Consider the following 21,400-nt stretch of genomic DNA (forward strand, 5'->3'; position numbering starts at 1 on the left):
GAAGGCTGTAAAAAATTGGATGCAACCATGGCATTACGAAGGGTATCAATGGATGTGGTAGTGGACTGTGGTGTGCAGGCACGCGGGAAGTGATTCTGACTTGGGGGTGCGGGGTGCGGTCGAGTCAGTCATTTTACAGCTTACGATCCCAGGACTATTTATATGCCTCAGTACCCAGAACCCGCACAGAGTTTGGGAAAAGGGCCTTCATGTTCTCTGCTCCCTCTGCCTGGAATGGACTTCAAAAAACTTTGAAACTGCAGGCCCTTACTACCATATCTGATTTTAAAGTTCAAATTAAGGGCATTTTAAAGAATGAGATGGGAGAATGTCGCTGCTTCACTGCATAATGTGCTGTTATATTTTATGTTTTTAACCTGACCTTCTCTCCCCAGCAACCTCCTGCAGGGCCTCACCTTCCATCCTCTTTCTACCTTTTTACCCTACCCTCCAATCTCCCCCAATCCCATTCAATCTGATTTGCTGCAGCTCAAATGTATCCCCTTGCCCCACTTTGCCTTTTATGTCTTTGTCTGTGTTTTGTGTATTTTTGTATGTTTGTTTTTTGTTTTTGCTGCCATTTTGGCCAGGTCTTGCTCGAAAAAGAGATCTTTGATCTCAAGTGACTATCTGGTAAAATAAAAATAAAAAAAAATTAAAAAAAAAAAATAATAATACCGTCATATTAAATGCATGCGCGAAGCGCATCATTTATGATTTTCCATTAATTTGAAAGATCAATATTTTACACTACAACAGACAAGCTTGAACACCAACATGGACAGTTCACACACGAAATGCAGCAGTTTTGTCACAACAACAATCGCTGTCCGTGGTGCTGAAACATTAACCAAGTGAGCACGGCGCACTGGGCAGGCCGCAGGAGCGATAATAAACACACAATTACCTATTCCGAAGACTCTTGCGTTCAGGAGTGGTGGAAATAAACTCCTTCATGACAACATGAATGTCCAGTGAGTCCAGAACCTCCTGATGCATATCTGCAGCAAGGCCAGGTGAGTGAGTCTCTTCTGGGTAACTGTGTTACGCATCCAGGTTTTGAGGCGACGGAGCGCCGAGAAGGAGGAAAGACACAGATGGAGGAGATTTTCCACGTCTTTGAAGAGTCCTCTTGTTTTGTTTGCATGTTGGACAGGTTGGACGTATACACAGCGATATGTACTGTTTATTCAACGTCAACCTGTTTATTCAACCTTCGCGCCGAAATCCACGTCTGTAGTAGGCGTCGCCGATGTGTGTGTGGACTGTCTGTGCCGCGCTGCAATTGTGCGTCACCACGTCAGACTCAGATCAGATCAGTTACACTCCCCGCCAGCAGGGGGTGCTCCCGCACCCGCCGCACCTCTAGTTGCCGCGTCCTTGGTGGTGTGGTGCGGGCACCATCGGTGCCCACTGTACTACTGAATTCACGGTCACCTTGTTCTGCACTGACGGTTCACCTAGCATACGTGAGACATTGTCTAGGCCTTCTGTCACGGGCAGACCTCCTAACCTCTGACTGGACCTGTTCTACCGGCGAGAGTGGAGGGGTTTGGAGATTGAGCTGGGCTACGGGGGAGTGAGCTTGGGGTTGGGGTTGGTCTATTGGAGAGTGAGCTTGGGAGTCGGGTTGGGGTATTGGAGAGTGAGCTTGGGAGTGGGGTTGGGATATTGGAGAGTGAGCTCGGGGATGGGGTTGGGGTATTGGAGAGTGAGCTCGGGGGGTCTCCCTTTCTTCTTCTTCCCCTGATTCACTAACATCTCCCTCCGGTCTGGCCAAGACAGGCAAATTTCCATTCGTGGTTCCTCCCCTGTCGTCTTCACTCTCAGGGCACAGGCCTGGCATGACTTCAGGTCGTCGTTCACGGTGTCCAAGTGATCTTTCCTCTGTCCTTTCAACAGGTATCCTTAGTTTCAAGTTTCTTTAATAGTTGTCATACAGAAGTACAGAATACTTTTATACAAAATGCTTCTTACTGTTACGCTCCAGAGACTGTGCAAGACAAGATACGTATGAAATAAAATAACATAGTATAGCATGTAAATTAGAAGTAAAAAAAAATTAGGTCACAGTGTTCAGTATAGACATATGTACAATGTTCGATGCAGAGTAGACGTAACTGAGTTACCATATAATATACAATACTGTGTAGTGTACTAATATACAATACTATATAGTGCAAGGCAGAAATAGGATGAGGTGCAATTTAGGTACAATTTACAGTAGGTGTACGAGTTGTAGTGCAAATCCTTTATCAATAAATATAAAGTGTGTTTGTGTGATCTAAAGTGTGGAGAGTGGGTGCTGCAGTGTGTTGTTTGTTTAAGTGAGTGTGTGCGTGTGGGTGTGTGTGCTGTGTGCATTTGATGGTTGTTGCATAGTGTTTATTGTTCGTTTAGCAGCCTGATCCTTAGCCAGTATCCTCTGTCACTGTCATCATCCAAATCACTGTCAGTGCTGTCCCTTGTCTCTACTTGTCTTCGTGTGTCTGACATTCTTCCTTGTCTTGGTCTGTCATTCGTTTTCTTCGCAGGGACAGTTCTGGCTGGCGGTGGAGTCATTTCCACGGGCAAATCATTTACCAGCAGCAAGAGATTTCGGTGTAGTGTTCTGGTCTTTTTCTGGTCTCCATGTTCAGGGCAGACGATGTATACTGGACTCTCAGCGAGCTGGCTTTTGACCACGTAGATCGCCTTCTCCCAGTACGATCTCAATTTGCCTGGTCCTCCACGCTGACTGAGGTTTCTCACCAGAACTCTGTCTCCTGACTGCAGTACTACTCCTTTTGTTTTCTTGTCATAAGTTACTTTTCCTCTTGCACTGGACTTTTTGCTATGTTCACAAGCAATCCGATAGGCTTCAGACATCTTCTCAGCCCATTGCTCCACGTATCCTCTGGGTGAGTACGGTTCCTCTTTCTTCGTTAACCCAAACAACAGGTCAACGGGGAGGTGTGGATGACGACCGTAGAGGAGGAAAAAGGGTGAGTAACCCGTTGATTCATGTTTGGTACAGTTGTACGCGTGTAACACATGCGGGAGGTGGTCCTTCCACCGCAATTTCTCATTTTCAGTCAATGTCCTCAACATCTGTAGTATGGTCCGATTGAGCCGCTCCGCTGGGTTGCTCTGTGGATGGTAGGGTGATGTTCTAGAGTGGCCGACCCCAGACAGCCGTTGCAGTGCTTGGAACAGTTTATTCTCAAATTCTCGACCCTGGTCGTGATGTAATTTTGAGGGATAACCGAATTTGGGTATAAAGTCATTAAAGATACGCTCTGCAGCTGTTTTCCCACTCCTGTTCTTGGTGGGGTACGCCTGGGCGAACCTAGTGAAATGGTCGATCACCACTAGGATATATTCATACCCTCCACGACTGGTTTCCAGATGTAGATAGTCGATACACACAAGTTCTAATTGGAAGTTGGAGGTAATGCTGCCCATGGGAGCTCGGACATGGGTGACCGGCTTCTTAGACTTGATACAAGGACATCTTCAGGTCACATATTCTTCAATCTCTCTGGACATGAAAGGCCAGTAGAATCTTTCTCTTGCGAGGTGGATCACTCTTTCCGTTCCAACATGACCCATCTCATTATGTAGATGTTTCAGGGCAAGTGTTCTATACTTTACAGGGAGGACCAACTGTTGGTATTGATTGGTCTTTCTGTAAAGGAGATCATTTTCAATATGTAATCTGCTCCATTCATGAAGTAGCTTTCGGGTTGCTGCGCTTACGGTTCTTCGTACGTCGTCTGACAATTTCGTGTTCGACTCTTTCAACTCCCTGATCGTGTTGATGGCTTGGTCCTCTTTTTGGGCCTTCACCAGTTCATCTTGACTGATTGTTTGTAGGTGTGGGTGAGACTGCTGGTTTGAGTCTGGGGACGCGATGTTGAGCGTCGCAACCCATGCCACGTCTTTCCTTTCAGCTGCTTGGCTTCCTTCCCACGTTGCTCGTACTGCTTCATTAGAGAGCTCTTCTGTGCAGGTCCTTTCATATCTCTCCATATCCAGGGGAAGGCGGGAAAGAGTGTCTGCATCTATGTTGGACTTTCCGGGTCTGTATTTGACGTCAAACCGGAAGTCTGCCAGTTCTCCAACCCACCGATGACCGACTGCATTGAGCTTGGCAGTACTCATTACATAGGTCAACGGGTTGTTGTCGGTGTAGATAGTAAAGTGTGGGGCATAATACAGGTAGTCACAGAATTTCACACAGACAGCCCATTTCAATGCAAGGAACTCCAGTTTCCCACTGTGCATAATTATGGTAATTTCGTTCGGCTGATGACAATGTTCTTGACCCGTACCCGATGACTCTCAGTTTTCCATCTTGATGTTGATACAGAACAGCTCCCAGGCCTTGGTCGGAGGCATCCGTGTGCAACCTGAAGGGTAGGTTGAAATCAGGATATGCCAAGACAGGAGGGTTTGTGAGAAGGTCAATCAGTTGTTCAAGTGCTCTCTGCTGTTCCGTGGTCCACTCTATGGGCTCTCTGGAGGGCAACTGGAGGCGTCTGATGTTCTTACTCCGCGCTGGGGCTGGGGTCTTTCCTGGCTTGATTTGGAGTAGCTTGTATATGGGTCTGGCAATTCGGGAAAAATCCTGAATGTATGAACGGAAATATCCCAGGAATCCTGTTATTTTCCTCACTTCGCCGACAGTTCTGGGTGTCTTACTTGACAGGGCTTTCACGGCTTCAATGTCTCGTGGGTCTATCTTGACCCCTTCTGCTGACACAAGGCGACCCACGTATCTGACTTCTTGCTTGAAGAGGTCACACTTCTCAGGTCTCAATTTCACTCCGTGACGTTGAAGGGCTTGGAGAACCTTGCGGAGGGTCTCTACATGTACGTCGTCAAGATACGGAATACAGCATTCGTCCCTGAGGGGACCTAGCATCTCCTCCATGCTCCGTTTGAACGTTGCAGGGGCATTCGAGAGTCCAAATGGGATGCGCACCCACTCGTAAAGACCCCACGGAGTGATGAAGGCGGTGAAGGGTCGTGAACCCTCGGCGACGAAGCCCTGGTGGTAGGCTTTCCCTTGGTCTAGGATACTAAACCAGGTATAGCCTCCAAGCGTGTCAGTCAGGTCTTGTATTCTAGGTAGTGGATGACGATCGGGCACAGTCTTTTTGTTCAGGATGCGGTAGTCGATGCATAGCCGTAGGCTGCCGTCCTTCTTTCTGACGCAGACTACTGGGGCAGAATATGGAGACTTTGACTTGACTATCCAACCTTTCATTAACAGTTCCTGTATGTACTCTTTTACTTCTTTAAACAGTGGCTTTGGTACTGATGAGTACGTCTTCTGGACCGGGACAGTATCATGGAGAGCGATTGTCATCTGCAGGCTCGGGATGCACCCAATGTCACTACTGTCTTGTGCAAAGGACCCAGCCTCTTCACAAAGCATCCTGTTGACTATTGTCTGTTGTTCGTCGTCGAGGTGACTGAGATCGACGGGGGGTTTGAACAGGATGGAGCTGGGCACAGCTGACGTTGTAGCAGCACGGTTGGGGGGTACCGTGGGCTGGGAGATTACAGGTGAGTAGGTTGGGATGGGGGTTTGCCGTGGGGAGTCTGTCGTGATGACTTTCCCAACACAATGGATGCTGTCCAGAGCTGTCTTCCTGGAGAGAGTGACGGTATGCCTTGTGTTGTTTCCCACAGGCATGGTAACATACGGCTTCCTGGGGTTTTGCGCTTGCAGCAGGCCTTCTCCAACATCCAGTTCTGCCAGCGCTAAACTGCTGTCATCTGGTTCAAACAGGAAAGTGGGGTCAGACAGTTCCACGTGGGGGGGGATTTGGCACTTGACCCAGGCCACTTGACCGGCGGGGATGACAGTGGCTTGTTTACCTGTTCTTAGGCGACCAACCTGCACAGGGGGTCTGTCAGTCTGGATATAATTCACCAGGAGTCCTGCCTTCTCGGCTGGTATCACCATGGCGTTACAGAGCAGGCTGGTGAGAGTTGGGATCAGTCTTCCAGGTTGTTCCTGTATCATTACTTCCAGCACATTAAAACCCAGTAGGGGTCTCTCAAGAACAAGGCTGCTTACAAGGAAAGGCACAGTGATTGACAGGTTAGGATCTTCATTCCCCTTTAAGTTCACTGTAAGGGCCACCCAACCATCAAATGGGAGGACCTCACCGTTTACCGCGTAGACTTTCAACTCCTCTTCTTCTTCGATGATTCCGCTAAAGGGTCTGACTGGCATGTCAGGTAAGTATCTATTCTTCCAAGTTCTGTCAATCATGCTTACTTGGGTTCCCTGTATCAAGCAGGGCTTGGACTGCTAAACAGTTTAGGTTACAATGGGTGAGAGCTCTTCTCCCTACGAGCTTGGCGAGGCATTCACTCTTGGTGTTTGGTAAATCAGGTGGGTCTGTGTGCTTCTGTATCTGGTTTACCGTCTTGGTTCCTGTTCTAGGTGCAGTCTTCTCCTCTCTTACTCTTTCCTTCTCAGGCTCACTAGTACAACGGTTGTCAGTTTGGGACAGTAAAGGGGAACCGGTCAATGGTTGTCCTCTTGCAGTGACCGGCCCCAGTTTCCCTGACATGGTGGTCTCTTTTGGCAGCCTAACGCTCTATGGCCTTCTTCGCCACAATGGAAACAGTGAGGGCAATTAGGTAAATTCTGTGCTACACATTTGCTACAGCCATATGGCCTGTCCCTCTGCCTATTTATCCTCCCTGTTCTGACCTGGGGCTGTTGTTGCAGGAGATCCACTAGATTCTTAAGTTTCTCTACTTTCTCTGTTAACTGCTGGATCGGGTCTAGTTTAAGTTTCTTTCCTGTATTTTCTTCCCTAGTGGGGGGGGACACTGTGCTCCCTTCACCTCAGCACCTGCACTATGTACATGGGGGGGTCTATTGCGTTTGGTAGGCCCTAACCGTCGCTGTCTTTCACTCTCATCGCTCATGACCTTTTTCATCTGTCTGAGAATGGCCTCATCAGGTACTCTGTCTTCAAGTAAGGGTTTGAGTTCCCTACGAATGTCATCATGTTTGTGTCCTAAACCTTGATATACAGTGTGGAGAAAGACATCCTGAACGGTTCGTTCGTTGTACTTAACGTCAGTAGCAGCATATTTTGATGCTAGTAAAATCTTCTGCTTGAGTCCTATGACTCTATACAAAAACTGCTGTGGTGTTTCACTATCCTTTTGCTTTGTACACATGAGTTCTTGAAACAACTCGGTATTACTTTGTTCACCGAGGTGAGAATGGAGAAAACCCTTCAGCTCATCGATAGTCAAATCGTCTTTTACCATTAACATATCCTTAAAGCTGCCAGCTTTGATCACTCTCAAGACTGCTCTAACAACCTCTGCATCGCTGAATTGCTCCTTCAGACCTTCGTCGATCTGTTTGCAGACACTGTTGTAACTAATGTCTGATCCCTGGTCTCCTATCTGACCTCCCTGGAGCTTAAACTCCCTGCGGTGAAGGTACGACAGTTCTCTTAAAGATATTAGTTTATCTGGCGACACACCAGGGGTTTCCTGTTTACTTTCGGTGTCTGGTACACTCTCATTCAATGGCACAGCCTGAGCTGTGGGTGGTAGTACACTGGGCAGGCACTGTAAAACCTGGTTGCTTACTTTGGAAGTGGGCACACCCTCAATGGTTTCACTTACATCATAAAAGACGCTAATGGGGTCGACTGGTACTGCATCACTTTGACTGGTGGACCATAGGCCCTCAGTTTTACCCTCTGCTGGACCCACCACCTCACTCTGCATAAGCCCATCAGTCACATCTTTTATCTGTAATAAATAAGACAACCCTGTATCCTCTAACTCCAGTAAAACCTTACTGTACAGGTAGTCGTTGATAAAGTTGAAGCACCCCTCCGCGTCATCTACGGTAAGGTGGGTTCGGTCAGACGTCTCCAGTCCTGTTATCAGTTCCAATGCCTCGGCAATGCAAAACAGTTCATCCGCAGGTAGAATGAGCAGGCTCTTCTTGATGTCCCACACCAAGCTTTTCCTCTCGCTGTCTCCCATGGCTGCTTCCCGATTCCTCGCACTTGGCTCTCAGTTCAGGATCACTGTGGCGACTTTCCGTGGTGGGTGGATCTCCTCTACACGACACCGGTCTTCCTTCTCGTCAGGTAGAGTAGTGGACGCAGCTCTCGTTGTCGTCTGGCATCAGATGAGGCACTTCACTGCTGTCGATACTGCGCAGATCAATCCCTCATTCGACGACCTTTACACTGGCCGTTGGTTCCTGGTTCATCGGGTCGCGGTTGGTCCAGGTGTCAAGATCTCTGGATCAGCTCCCATCCAGCAGGTGGCGCTGATCCCGGACGAGCCCCCAATAAACTGTTACAGGTACCAGGATATGGCACCTGATAGCAGATATATGTTTAACCTATGAAACAGGTTGTAGTTAGTCATTTGACAAAGGAAGGTGCAGACACGATGTTACTGACTCTGGGTCCTCCCGGTTGTCTTTCAACAACGTTTATTTATTCCACAGAATAATCAATCAATCATTGTATCATCATTGTATCATCATTGTATCATCATTGTATAATCATTCAGTTCAATTAGTTACATTACTTTAATACATTCAATTATAATCCCATTCTTGTTATTAATTCAAAAGCATATTCATCATTGCAACACACATTCTACCCTTTTTAGGATACCCTGGTTCACTTCAATAGCATTTTCCTTTTAAATGTAGTTATCCAGTATTATATACTGTACATTGTGATTACTTATGTCTCTATACATATTTGGCGTCTTAAGTATAAGCACGTGAGAAGAGAAACATTCTCCTGTTAACCTCTGTCTAGACATGTCTAGGCATGTTGGAAGAGACCATCGTATGTCTTTTAAACAACACTGTCATTCTCATTGTCTGTCAAACAATTCCTTAAATCACCAATAAGTGTTACCTTTATCATCAGTCATTTATCATCAGTCATATCCACTATTCTCTAGTATACAGAAATACCTCAACACCTCAGTGTTACCCATAGTTGTGTTCCGGTTCAAGTTCTATTGAAACTCAAATGTGCAATACAAGTGCATTTATATATCTATATATGTATCGGGCCGTTCTCAACCCTACTAGGAATTTGCTAAACTGTGACCATGGTATAACTCAAGGGAATAGATTTATATTTACATTTAACGGAGGGCGCAATAGAGAGAGAGAGAGAGAGAGAGAGAGAGAGAGAGAGATAGAGAGAGAGATAGATAGAGAGAGAGAGAGAGAGAGAGAGAGAGAGAGAGAGAGAGAGAGAGAGAGAGAGAGAGAGAGAGAGAGAGAGAGAGAGAGAGAGAGAGAGAGAGAGAGAGATACACCGCTCCGGTGTTTAGCCACCTCCCAGGTAGTGTAAGCTAAAGTAATTTCCCTCTAACCGTCTTGTACACAATATACACATTTACTACACAGCAATTCAACCCAAAACAGTATGTATTTCAAAACATAAACCTTTATAATCCCCTTGGAGATACTTAAGTCCGACACGTTAGTGATTAAATGGACAATTGTATTCCAACACTCTATTTAAATGTACCACGAAACATGGCGCCATCAATAGACGGTCTGCTTCTCAACCACGTTACTTGTCGTCTTAAACTTGACTCAAACATCGACAATAGTTACTTCATTTGAACCCTCGACATTGCATGTATCCTTGTTAACCTTTATGTGTGTTTTGTAGTATATTACCCACCTATGAAACAGGTTGTAGTTAGTCATTTGACAAAGGAAGGTGCAGACACGATGTTACTGACTCTGGGTCCTCCCGGTTGTGAAACTGAGGTCGCCTTGTGCGTCCCTAAGCACAAAGTACGGTTCCCTGGAAGGCGAAGCCACTAAACACCAGTCCTATACTGCCACCTATTGACCAAATTATGTTAATGTCTCCCATTACATAAAAATGACTGTTCTACCTTGTTTCTGATGGAGGTAATCCTGTAGCAATATGTTCACACTATTTTGACACATAATCTAAAGATATTAACGTGATACCACTTCTAGTGGACATCACATATATCAAATGATCCTTTTAGGAGTAAATAACAGTGATCTGATGCATTGGGTACTATTTTCACGTCATAGTTATCAAATAGTCTAGGGGATGCAAAAACATAATCTATTCTGGAAAGTGTGTTATGTCTTGCAGATCGACAAGAGTACTTTCGGGTCGTAGGGTTGAGTGATCGCCATAGGTCATTTACACCTGTATTCTTAGCCCAATCCTTTAACGCATTAGATGCATTTTTCTGGTCGTTGGAAAAGGTGGGATAAGATTTATCCATCCCGGGATCCCAAATGGCATTAAAATCCGCGCCAATTATAAATGAGTATTCAGGAAGGTTTAACATTGTTCTGGTAAGTGTAGTGTAGAAGTTAGCCTCATACAGATTTGGGGCATATGCCGCTACCAGCGCTATTTTCCTATTCCTGTATACAATTTTAGCTATGGTTATCCGACCATCTGTATCAGACCATACTTCCTTCAATTCAATATTCAACTTCCGTTTCACGACTATAGCAACTCCACGGGATCTCGTTCCAAAGGAAGAGTGACTAATGTTATGATATATGTTATAAGGACTCTTTGTAGGGCACGACAAAGGAAGCCCCGCTTTCCTAGTTTATTATCCCGGTAAAGGGCACCAGGCATGACGTCACGGAGGCGGGTCTCAGCTTTTTCATAAAAGAGCTCCATTGCGCAGAGACACACACGGACGACAGTGAATGCTGAAAGAAGAGGATACAACCTGGAGAACACCTCTCGTCGATAAAGGCAAAATCTCATCCACTGCTGCAGACCAGAAGAAGTCTTTTTTAGTTTACGTTGCTTGTTCAGAATCTTTGTAAAACTGTATTTTTTATTGAGGCGGAAACCGGTGCACCCTGCTTTAAGTGTATCCGGAACCACCTATTTTTTAGAGTGTATGCAGAAGCGTTTGGAGGGTGAACTTGAGCTGACCACATTTGGTTAGTCAATAAAACTCCATCGTCCTTGTACAATACAACTCTGAGCGACTTGTGGAACTTCCAGTTATTTTCACATTACACCTGCACCTTTTTGGGACATTGGACACACCACGTAGGAAACAGTACAAAGCCACATTTTACCACAGTATGTATGTGTAAGTGCGTGAGAGAGGGAGAGAGAGGTTGACAGAAACAAAGAGAGAGAGGTGTATATTGTCTGGTGGTTTGAGAGCAGTCATCTCATTTGTCTGTATCACACACTGTAAACCTGGCCCGCAATGAAAGAGCCATTACTGTGTAATTACGTCTACTTTAGTTTCATGCACTTACAAATGTACACACACACACACACACACACACACACACACACACACACACACACACACACACACACACACACACACACACACACACACACACACACACACACACACACACACACACACACACACGCACACACACAGTTACATCCCAGTCTACTTTCTGCCCTTTAAAACCTCATTATATGTGAAACACGGGTTAAATGTAGAGTCACAAAAACCTAATGTATTGCCAGAGACAGTCGGTATGACCAGCCCATAATTTATCGGGGCATAATAGCCACCTTCCTGTGCCACCAGCTATTATATCTAAAACATGGGCTTTTAACTGAGAGGAAACTGAGGGAGACACAATGTGAGAGGGAGAAATTAAAATGATTGGCAGCATTTTCCCATAATGCCAGACTGTCAGCTGAAGATGTAGTTAGTCGTGTGTTGTTCTATACATGGTAGTTAGTGGTGTGTTTTTTGTTCTCTCAGGGCAGCTCTGGCTGCAATTGTAGCTTACCACTACCGGTATGACTGTGTATGAACGAATAATGGACTCTGTGAAGCGCTCTGGGTGTCATGAAGAGCGCTATATAAATCCAAGTCACGTTCTCTCTTTCCACAATGTTTTCCATGGCCCAGCTTAATCTGTGATAATAACTGTGTGTGTGTTTCAAGTTTCAAGTTTTCAAGTTTCTTTAATAGTTGTCATACAGAAGTACAGAATACTTTTGTACAAAATGCTTCTTACTGTTGCGCTCCAGAGACTGTGCATGACAAGATAAGTATGAAATAAAAACATAGTAAAAATTAGAAGTAAAAAAAGAGGTCACAGTGTTCAGTTTAGACATATGTACAATGTTCGTAGACGTAGTTACCATACAATATACAATACTGTGCAGTGTACTAATATACAATACTATATAGTGCAAGGCATAAATGGACGAGGTGCAGTTTAGGTACAATTCACAGTAGGTGTACGAGTTGTAGTGCAAATCCTTTATCAATAAATATAAAGTGTAAGTGTGTTTGTGTGATCTAAAGTATGGAGAGTGGGTGCTGCAGTGTGTTGTTTGTTTGAGTGAGTGTGTGCGTGTGGGTGTGTGTGCTGTGTGCATTTGATGGTTGTTGCATAGTGATTATTGTTCGTTTAGCGATTATTTTCGTTTAGCAGCCTGATGGCCTGGGGATAGAAGCTCCTTCTGAGTCTTTCTGTGCTCGCCATAAGACTCCGGTATCGCTTGCCTGACGGCAGCAGTTCAAAGAGGCAGTTGTTCGGGTGGCTCGAGTCCTTAATAATTCTCTTAGCCTTCCCCTTGCACCGCTTGTTGTAAATGTTCTGGAGGGTGGGAAGCCCCCCTCTAATTGTGCGTTCGGCTGAACGTGTCACTCTTTGTAGTCTGCTACGGTCTTGTGCAGTGCTATTCCCAAACCAGGAGGTGATGTTGCCGGTCAGGATGCTCTCTATTGTACATGAGTAGAAGTTCCTAAGGATCTTCTGACTGACTTGGAACTTCCTTAGGCGCCTGAGGAAGTAGAGGCGTTGTCGTGCCTTCTTCACAACACTGTCAATGTGTGTGGTCCATGTCAAGTCCTCGGATATGTGGGCTCCGAGGTACTTGAAACTGTTCACTCTCTCAACTGGTGCCCCGTCGATGCTGAGGGGGCTGTAGTCCTTGACCCCCGACCTCCTGAAGTCCACAATCATCTCTTTTGTTTTGCTGACGTTCAGGGAGAGGCAGTTCTCCTGACACCACTGTGACAGGTTCTCTACCTCTTCCAGGTAGGCCCTTTCGTCGTTGGCAGAGATCAGGCCCACCACTACTGTGTCATCAGCAAATTTGATGATGGTGTTGTTGTTCCGCTGTGCTACGCAGTCATGTGTGTACAGGGAGTAGAGGAGGGGGCTCAGAACACAGCCCTGGGGGGCCCCTATGTTGAGCGTGATGGATGAGGAGGTGCAGTTGCCGGCTCTTACCACCTGGGGTCTGCCCGTCAGGAAGTCCAGGACCCACTGGCACAGGTCATAGTTCAAGCCCAGGTCCCTGAGCTTGGCTATGAGTTTGGAGGGGACTATGGTATTGAATGCTGAGCTGTAGTCGATGAACAGCATTCTCACATAGTTCCCCTGCCTCTTGTCCAGATGTGATGCTGCTGTGTGCAGCACATGGGCTATGGCGTCCTCCGTGGACCTGTTGGGGCGATATGCAAATTGCAGAGGGTCCAGGTTGATGGGGAGGGAGGAACAGATGTAGCCCTTCACTAGCTTCTCAAAGCACTTCATGGCTATGGAGGTGAGGGCTACAGGGCGGTAGTCGTTGAGGCAAGCGGGCGTAGATTTTTTGGGTACAGGGATGATGGTGGACTTCTTCAGACAGGTGGGGATGACGGCCTGTTCCAAGGACAGGTTGAAGATGTCAGTGAATACCGGGGCCAGTTGGTCGGCACAGACTTTTAGGACGCGGCCGGGGATGCCGTCCGGTCCTGCTGCCTTCCTGATATCCACTTTTTTAAAGATCCGTCTCACCTCATGTTCTGTTACCCTGAACACTGAGTCTCCATCAGCAGAACCCCCCCCCCCATTGCCGTGGTTTGTAGGCTGGTGTTGTTATTCACAGCCTCAAACCTCGCATAGAAGGAGTTGAGATCATTTGCTAAGGAGATGTCACTGTTCAGTTTGAGGGGGGTTCCTTTGTAGTCTGTCATTGTTCTGAGGCCCTGCCACATGCCTCTAGAGTCAGCCTGTTCAAACAGAAGTTCAACTTTATCCCTGTAACGCCGTTTTGCCTCTATTACTGCTCTCCTGACGTTGTATCTTGCCATCTTGTGTTCTTCCATGTTGCCTGTCACCAGCCCGGTGTTGTATGCTGATGTGCGCACTTTCAGAGCCTCACGGACGGATTTGTCTACCCAGGGCTTTTGATTTGGGTAGATATTAATTTTGGTGGTGGGGATTATTACTTCTACCTGAGTACAGACATAGTCAATCACCGTTTCGGTGTATTCGTTAATATTGGCTGTGTTATCACGGAATACACTCCATTCTGTGCTTCCCAGCACTGCTTGGAGTGACTCCACTGACGTCACGGCCCAACGCTTAACCTCTCGCGAGACCACCGGCGTTCGCTTGAGACTCTGTTTGTACTTAGGCAAAAGAAAAATGGCGGCGTGATCGCTTTTACCGAATGGACTAAGAGCCTGTGACTTGTACCCATTCTTAAATTGCGAGTATACATGGTCTAATATGTTCTCGCCTCTGGTGGGACAGGTCACATGCTGATAGAAATTCGGCAGCACCTTTTTAAGACGCGCGCTGTTGAAATCCCCCAAGACCAAAATGGCAGCGTCAACATTAGCTGCCTGGAGTTTGTTTACCTCGTCGTGAAGTTTTGAAAGTGCGACCCCAGTGTTCGCGTGTGGTGGAATGTACACTCCGATGAGGATGATGGACGTTAACTCTCTTGGGAGGAAGAAGGGTCGACATTTTATCGTGATAAACTCCAGGTCTGGGGAGCAGTGGTTAGACAGTTCCTTTGTGTTGCCTAAATCGCACCACTCCTTGTTTATCATGAAGGCAATGCCGCCTCCTCTCGTCTTTAATGACTCTTCTGCCGTCCGGTCTTTGCGGAGAACGAAGAAATGGTCTGCCGGTTCTATTGCGTGATTCGGGACATCTGGACTCAGCCAAGTTTCTGTGAAACAGAGGACGTTACAATCCCGAATGTCCCTCTGGAATTGGATCCTTGCTCTGATGTCGTCCAATTTGTTTCCTATCGATTGCACATTGGCCAACAATATGCTGGGCAATGTGGTTCTGTGTCGTTTGGACCTCAGTCTGTTCCGGACCCCGGCTCTCTTTCCTCGTCTTCGCGGCGGCTTCTTCTTGTCTTGGCCATGGCCGGCATAACAAAGGATCTCGGCGGGCCATTTCTGCTGTTCAGCGATCCGATCCAGAGAGCAATCCAAACGGTAAGTTTTTCTTAATCCAATGTCAATGATTGACTGACGGTCATAATGCACCAACAGTTGGTGCAAATAAAACTCCTAATACTATAAAAATTAACAAAATAAAGCACAGTCTCGTCGGAGCGATCAGAAAGGCAGCCATCAGAGCAGCGCCAGTGTGTGTGTGTGTGTGTGTGTGTGTGTGTGTGTGTGTGTGTGTGTGTGTGTGTGTGTGTGTGTGTGTGTGTGTGTGTGTGTGTGTGTGTGTGTGTGTGTGTGTGTGTGTGTGTGTGTGTGTGTGTGTGTGTGTGTGTGTGTGTGTGTGTGTGTGTGTGTGTGTGCGTGCGTGCGTGCGTGCGTGCGTGCGTGCGTGCGTGCGTGCGTACGTGCGTGCGTGCGTGCGTGCGTGCGTGCGTGCGTGCGTGCGTACGTGCGTGCGTGCGTGCGTGCGCGCGCGTGCGTGCGTGTGACTATTCCGATCCTAAGTCAGATTTTTTCCACTGGTATCTCCCATCATGTCTAACAACCAGAAGCCTCATCAGACTCTGGGACAGAATCTAACCAAACTGTGATGTGATGTGTAACAACTCTGGGGTCCTTCACATGAAAACGGCTGAGAACCACTGCTCTATAGTACTGGGAATCTGAGATGGAAATCATTTAATGGGTCATTGTCCAGTGCCTCCACCTTCACCAGGGAGACCGTCTCCTTTACCTCCCTCCACATCTTCCTCCTCCTCCTCTTCTTTCTCATCCACCTTGGCAAAGAGAGAGATGGATCCATGCAGATGAACAAACGAGTGGTGTAAGAGGTGGAGGTATTTTCTGCCCCAATCGACTGCTATTTTAATCGATGGATTGAGAGAATGTGAGCACTGGAGAAAAGAGACACGTTATACTTTACCTTCTCGTCTGTCCAGTTTACATCCACCTTTTATTCACGCTATTAGGTGTATAAGTACCTCATTAAATTTACAGGACGAATCGGTCATACACCGTTTTACTGTGATTTGCGTGGAAGGAGCATGTTCAGCCAACTTCTGCTCTTAATGGGGAACACCACGTGTTATTTCCATGGACGGTTAAATCGACATGTGTGAACATGTCTATGGTTGTGCTCTCGATTCTGAAACAGAATGAACCTGTATACAGGGACATTTCTCTCTGTGTTCTCGGTCTCACCTTTACCTTCTTTCCCAGTTTGTTGTCAACGGTGCAGCTGCTTACTATATAGAATACGATACAACACAATATGATAAAATATCTTAAAAGTATGCAGTCCTCAAGTTCCAAAAAAAAGGCCACTTTTCTGGGTGCCTGTTAACTCTTTCTGCGCCATTCCCAAGATTTCTCGGGTTTCAAATCCAACCGTTGATATTTCTCGGGTTTAGATCATTTTTACTTTTTTTCGATTTTCCCATTCTAAACACTCGCACGGACCTGCCTGTGTCTCCCTGGCACCGCTGCCTACGCTATAATTGCAATGACGAGCGAATCCTGACAGGTGGCAGTATCGCCTACCTTTTGAACTGGGTCTCTAAGGTGTCTCTCATTGCCTCCGAGGGGGAGGGGATTCCTGCAGCCAGAGGCACACGTTGAAGATTTGCTCACCTGAAACCTATTGTTTCCCATATTATAGCCAGATCCAATGCACACAAGTAATGGCGATCGTGTTGGAACTATGGGGATTATTCATTTTGGAGTACCTTCTGACTAAGGTAAGGTCTATTTTAGGTCTATTTTACCAAACCTAAAACATGCTTTTGTATTGATCACAGCGTCGTATTTTACCGAACCTAAAACATGCTTTTGGTAACGATCGCAGCTTTGTACAATGACCCCTCCCCCCCTTGATGATTTTGTGAAGAAACATCTATATATGGTATATACCTTTGATTTGGAAATAATATCGGTTTCAGGCGCGAAACCCGAACGATTAGCGCAACAACACATCATATCTCACTATCTAGAAAACGAGACTGAATTATTTTGAAACAGGCGATGTTTAGCGTGGAATAGCGCACAAACGAAAGTATGTAGAAATTAACTGGTTTGTCAATGTTGGACTATAAATAGTGCCTGTCAAATGAGCCATACTTAAATCAAATCTAATTAAATAAAATGTATTTGTATTGTCTCCATAGCTATAATATAGAATATACGATGGGTCCGCAACATCATGAAAATTGTGAATAACGCTGGTGCCAGGCAGTACAGATGGAAAAACAGCGTGGCTCTCAATGAGTTAAGAGGTTAACCACTTAAGCATCGGGCAAAAATGGGGCTAGTTTTCTTTAAAAAAAAATGTAGGATTGCATACCCAAAGTCATTTGTGATATATTATACTTTATACTTATAGCGCATGCATGTGTCTGGTCTCTTTTGAAAGGTAACATTCTGAGGTTTCTTACACAATAAATAAAAAAAAATCATTTTGAGTGCTAATGAAATAGAGAAACAGAGGTTTGAGCACACTGAAGTAAAGGTTTTGTGTACTCACATTTATTTTTCCTGGTTGCCAGATGCCTGTTTTTAAGTTACAGCTTAGAGGTAGGAGCTGGAAAACATAACGGTTCCATAGCCTGAAGTCGTATGTAGTACAGGTCCAAAGTTTATAACAATAGCACATGTTTCACAAAGGTTGTTGTAATGTGTGTACCGGCGTTAATTCGGCATGATTATCCAAAATGGTGGTGTCGCTCGAACGGAGGGAAGTTTATGTTTTCAACAATGTATTGAATGATCAGCGCATAATAGCCACCTTCCTGTGCCACCAGCTATTATATCTAAAACATGGGCTTTTGACTGAGAAGAAACTGAGGGAGACACAATGTGAGAGGGAGGAATGAAAATGAGTGGCAGCATTTTCCCATAATGCCAGACTGTCAGTTGAAGATGTAGTTAGTGGTGTGTTGAAACACAGCCCGGAGTTGGCAGACAAGTGCAAAGTGCCCGTTGTTAATGTTAAACAATGTTTAACATTTGGACCAGGGGCAGATTTAGGATTGTAGGAGATCCGGGGCTTAGCCCAGATGGGCCCCCTTTTTTTTATATTTTTTTTTTGTTTTTTATTTTTTATATATATATATATTTTTTTTTTGTGCAGGCAAGGGGTGATTCTTTTTGAATTTAATGAACCTGTACGTGCAATTTCCTGCAATATAGAGCCTTCAATCTTGACCAATAAAGCTGCTCTTTTCACTATAAAACTCAGTTAACCATAACGTAGTTATGGTTAGATTTATGTATTGGGGGGGGATATATCATATTTTTCATATAATCAAAAAGTGGTGGAGCAAGATCATACCTTTGCTCCCCCAAGTTCAATAGTGGGAGAGCAGAGATGCTCCGAATGCTCTTATGGCCAGGCGTCTGTGATTCACTGATACAAAGTAAAATAGTGCAGTGCAATAAAATAGTTAGTAAAATAGAATAAAATAATGCAATAGTGCATTGCAATAAAATAGTTATCATCGTATTTTTTCGGGAGGCCGGTAAGGAGTGCATTACAGTAGTCGAGTTGGCTTGAGATAAAGGCATGGATCTGGTTTTCAACGTCCTTTTGATTTATAAATGGCCGTACTTTAGCTATGTTTCTAAGGTGGAAGAATTAAGTTTTTGTCAACTTGTTGATTGTGATTTAAAGCTTAGGTCTGAGTCTACCATAACACCAAGACTTAACTCACTCAAATACAGTTAGCAGCTGGATAGACCATAGATGGAAATTAGCTTCTGCTAAATCTGGTGCAAACATATTTTCATGTAACAATGATGAATTGTAAAAAAAAAAAAAAAAAAAAAAAAAAAAATTTAAATAGATTCGGGGCTTTTCAGAATACATCCGGGGCTTGAGCCCAGGTAGCCACCCCCTAGCTCCGCCCCTGATTTGGACAAGTACCACGTAATGTGAGTTTCAGTGTGTTCAAACCTCTGTAACTCTATTAGATTAACACTCAGAGTGATTCTTCCTAGTGTGGAAGAAAGTGCAGAATGTTTCCTTTCAAAAGAGACCGGACTCATGCATGTGCTATAAGTGGTTCAAGAATAAATAGCTAATTACTTTGGGTATGCAATCATCAGGCGTGTTATGCAAAACTAGCCACATTTTTTGCCTGATGGATAAGAGGTTAAACTGGTACTTAATGCAAATTAAACAAAATCCATGCTGTTTACTAGAGCCAAAAACATTGCATATACCACTGTGAGTAGTTCTAGCATTGAGAGAGGCACAGAGTATAAACATCTTGGCATCTGGCTCAATGAGAAATTTACATTTAAATACATTAGACCTTGCCAGTAAACTGCGACAGAACATTGGCTTCTTGTACAGAAACAGAACCAGCTTTCCTATAATTAGTAGGAAGAGCACCGTTGAAGCAGTCTCTCATATTGGCATGTTGATATAAGTTAGCAGACCATAGGCAAACCTGTGTCATGTTGCTGATTAGTGTGGTAGGATATTTTAATTGTTGCAGAACAACACTATGAAGACATATTTATAAAGGAAGAAAGTTGAAATCAAGGACTTATTGTATCACTTATTGTTATTATCACTGTTGGAAATATATCTGCCCTTTATATTAGCCACACATCCTTAGTTCCACACATCCTTAGTTCCACACATCCTTAGTTCCACACATCCTTAGTTTCACACGTCCTTAGTTCCACACGTCCTTAGTTCCACATGTCCTTAGTTCCACACGTCCTTAGTTCCACACGTCCTTAGTTCCACACATCCTTAGTTCCACACGTCCTTATTTCCGCACATCCTTAGTTCCACACATCCTTAGTTCCACACATCCTTAGTTCTAGCTGAGCCAAAATTAGAATGTCTGCCAAATAGTCTAGTAGATAGAGTGGGGTATCATGCACCCCCCGGAAATATACTTCTAACCAGACTTTCTAGAATGGAAAAAAGGTGAAAAAATTATAGGCTATGTTAACAAGTTGTCAGAGTGTCCCATGTATCCTTTATATGCAAATTAAGGACGCGATTATCAAAAAATCGCAAAAAAATCTGTTTCATATGTCGGAGCCAATATTGCAGACTGTCACTTCCTGCTTCCGCAAAGCAAGCTGCTTTTTACTGTCGCTCCGCATTTTTTCTGCCTATCGCTACTATAATGATTTATTACAGCCCTTTCAACTTTAATTACTCTGTACGTTAACTTCCAGTTCCTATGGTACTTCTCCAGAACTGTGAATTTTCTTATCTATTTAGATTTATGACCACAGTGCTCCATCGAAAGGACGAGTACGTGGGACGAGTACGTGGGAGGAATAGCGAGCCGTCTTATCAGCTACACACAAATGACTATGCCGGCCACTGAAGGAGGATATTTATGAAAGACGAGGAATACAGAGGTTTCCTTGTTATTTTGAGTTTTAACGAGACGGAAGACGACAGTGGTTTGGTCGTGTGAGTAATAGAGCAACGGACCGCTCCAGAGCAATGCTTAGGAGAGAGCGACGGACAGCTCTGTTGTATGATACCCCGGTTGTGAAGTGACCCACCATCACCACCACCACCACCACCATCACCACCACCATCATCACCACCACCACCATCACACCACCACCACCACCACCAGCTAAGTACCTAGCTTAGCTTCAGTTTAGCCTAACCTGAAAAGACAGGCAAAAAGGGAAGATGCCGGGACTCGGCTCTCCCACAGAATGTACTAACTGCTTGAAGATGAAGAAGGATTGTAGAACTGGAGGCTCGGGTTTCTACCCTGCACCAAATCCAACAGGATGAGCGACTCATTGACTCTATTTTTGAAGCTACTACAAATATAGCCAACGATACCATGATTGGGACCTGGCCTATGCTAGTAGCTACAGAACAGCACCACCCAAAAGACGGTCCTTGGCACAACCAAGGAGCTAAACCAAAGCAGTGGACCACCATCAAGGATAAAAGGAGAAATAAACGAACCAGGACCTCACCCCCGGTACCGCCAGGAAATAGTTTCAACCTACTCTCGGAAACACGCATATCAACACCCAAAGCAAAGAGACTTAGAAGTGTGGCTAACGACGCTAACGAAGCAAACAGCGAGCGTAACGGAGCTCACACTAACGACGCTAATAGCAGGAATACCGGAGCTCACGCTAACACTAGCGAAGCAAACAGCTGGCATGCCGGAGCTCATGCTAATGCTGG

Source organism: Notolepis coatsorum (assembly GCF_963971535.1).
Source record: "Notolepis coatsorum genome assembly, chromosome: 1".
Taxonomy (NCBI): domain Eukaryota; kingdom Metazoa; phylum Chordata; class Actinopteri; order Aulopiformes; family Paralepididae; genus Notolepis; species Notolepis coatsorum.